Source organism: Talpa occidentalis, unplaced genomic scaffold (genome assembly GCF_014898055.3).
Source record: "Talpa occidentalis isolate TD23 unplaced genomic scaffold, MPIMG_talOcc4v2.1 talOcc4.2662, whole genome shotgun sequence".
NCBI lineage: Eukaryota > Metazoa > Chordata > Mammalia > Eulipotyphla > Talpidae > Talpa > Talpa occidentalis.
This window is the reverse complement of record NW_023602810.1, coordinates 849-3,412: the sequence shown is the minus strand read 5'-3', so window position 1 is coordinate 3,412 and position 2,564 is coordinate 849. Positions and strand designations below refer to the sequence as shown.

The 2,564-nt window shown below is 62.9% G+C and overlaps 1 pseudogene; it reads left to right on the top strand.

The window, feature by feature from the left end:
* The first annotated feature begins 253 nt into the window (after nt 1-253).
* LOC119254004 (proline-rich protein 29-like) lies at nt 254-2,019 on the top strand (annotated as a pseudogene).
* Nucleotides 2,020-2,564: the final 545 nt, after the last annotated feature.

Below are 2,564 nucleotides of genomic sequence, written 5' to 3'. Positions count from 1 at the left end.
GAGCCCCTCCCGCAGCGAGGGTGGTCGTCCCGCCTTTAAGATGAACTGGGCTCCGAACCTGAAACTACCTTTATCTGTAGTTGGCTCAACAGCAAGATGCCACCATCCACCAGCGGAATCACAAAACTGTACAGGGGGTACAAAAACAGGCCCTTAACTTAATAACCCGTCTGCAACCCCCACCAGCCCCTTCTCAGCCTGGCCTGGATCAGTCTGTCTCCCGCTCCTCTAGCCTTGGGTGACCATCCTGCAGCCCTCTCCTGGGCCGACCCCCGCCACCCCAGCAGCCAGGCCGCATGAAGGAAGGTGAAACTCAGGACTCAGCCCCTTTTTCTCCTCTCTGCCCTGCACATTCTCTGGGCGTCCACATTGCACCCCACCTTCTGCTCCCAGGGGGCTGGGTGTAATAGGGAAGCCTCTGGTGTGGGGCCTGGGGGCGGTGTCTGGCAGGCCTGCTGAACCCCCTCCTAGACCTGCTGGAGCTGATGATGCTGCAGAACGCGCAGATGCACCAGCTGCTGCTGGGCGGCTGGTGGCCTCAGCGCTCGGCCCCGGGCCGGCGCCCCCTTGGCCTCAGGTACGTGGGCTGGGGCTAGAGTAGGGACCCTTCCTGGAGAAAAAGGACCAAGCGCAGAGGAGCAGGAAGCCAGCCACACCTTGGCTGGGTGTGACACCAACTATATGCCAGCTCTCCTCAGTTGGGGGAGGGTCCCCAAATCCAGACCACCCAGACCTTCGTTCCAAGGAGGATTCCCACGGGACTGCAGGCCCCTGGACTGGCAGGTCCATTGCACCATGGCACCTGCAGGTCCTGACGCTTATTAAGGTGAACATGGGGATGAGTAAAGGAGTCAGAATACAAGGCAACTGGGCCTGTGACTGGCACATGAAGAGATAAAAGGTGAAAGTGTGGGTGCACAGTGATTGGGGAAAGAGGAGAGGCTCCTCGGAGGAGACTTACAAACATCCTTGAAGTCCAGGGAGGATTTGGAGGTCGGAGGAAGCTGGCAATGTATCCACTGCGCAGCCCTTGAGATGAGCGCCCCAGCCCACTGGCTCCAGGCCTGGGTTGCCGTCAGGGGCAGTTCACCAGACTCCCCATCAGTCACTGGGGAGTCCCCCAGGATTCCTCCAATCCTGGCTCTGCCACGTATTAGCTGGGTGACCTTAGACAAGTTGCTCAACCTCTCTGAACCTCAGTTTTCCCACCTGCAAAAATAAGGACTAAATGTCTCCGAGTGCCTCGCTGCATGCAGTCACTGCGCCACTCACAGCAGCCGGTGGGATGGCATCTGGGGATAAAGTTTAGGAGGCTGGAGGATGGGGTTTGGGGAGCCAAACATTCTTTATCATCTCCCCTCCCCTCTGCGCTGTCCCAGGTCTACCTGGAGGGCCAGGAGGAGAGTGAGGCGGAGGAGCTGCTGGAGGCCCAGGAGGAAGGGCCCCTGGTGTTCCACCACCACTACGTGCCCTGCCCGCTGCCCGCTCTGGGCGCCCTACCACCCTGGGCCGGCCTCTTTCCTGCCCCCGCCCCCCACACCAGCCCCACGTGCAGGACATGACCAGGACTCAGCCCTGCCCTCCTGCCTTTGGGAAAAAGGGGCGCGTAAGTGCGGCTGGGGGTCTGTCCTGACCTGGGCTGGGCTGGATAAGCTGGTCAGGGGCTGGAGATACCCGAGGGTGAACCCCTGGAGGCCATCTCAGATGGGGGGCTTTCTTTTCTCTTCCTCATCTCAGGAGAGCTGTGCCCCCCCCCCACCACCCAGTGCCACAGGGACTGTGGGTGCAGATATACCTCCGGCTTCAGGTGGGCTTGGGTGCCTGGCAGTGGGGGCCCAGCCGAGGGGTAATCAGGAGCCCGGGGGGTCATGTTTCCTGGGCTGGGGGGCTCCTACTGCCACCGCCATAGGCAGCTGGGCTATCCCCTCCCCTTTCCCTCTTTGGGGTCCCCGAGGCAGGAGGGAGTCCCATGAGGTGCACTCCCCCGCAGACTACTATGATGCTGAGAGCTTACCCTGAGGACCGCGCAGGCTCACTGCAGGCCAGAGACAGCCCCACGTGCCCTCTAGTCCCTGCTGACTCTACACCCGTGCCTGGCAGCCTTCCGCCCCACCAGCCCCCGCCAGCCCCACCCACTCCCCAGCCCAGTGAATGAGCCCCTCGCACTGGCCTGCTCTGCTCTGGAGCAGGAGCCCGCAGAGCACCGCCCAGGCCCGAGGCCCGTGAGCGCCGCTCTGCCCACTGTTTCCTGCCTGGGCAGGGGGAGGCCTGGGCACCAGGGCCCACCCTCCCCCCCCTCTCTCCCTGTCTCTGCATGGCCAGGGCTGTGGGGTCTCCGTTGGGCCTCCGTTTGCTCTGAAGGCCCAGAGTATGAAGAGGCCTGGCTGGGAGGGTCCCGGAGCTGAGCCGGCTCCCTCAGGCCCCTCAACCCAGGAAGCTAACTCCGTTGGCAGAAAGGAGAAGTCAGGGCCGTGTCCTGCTCAGACCAGGTGGGGCTGAAGTCCCGGAAGGGCCATGTGGGTACAGCGTCTCTCTGCCCTGCCAAGCCGGGGCGTGTCCCCCTC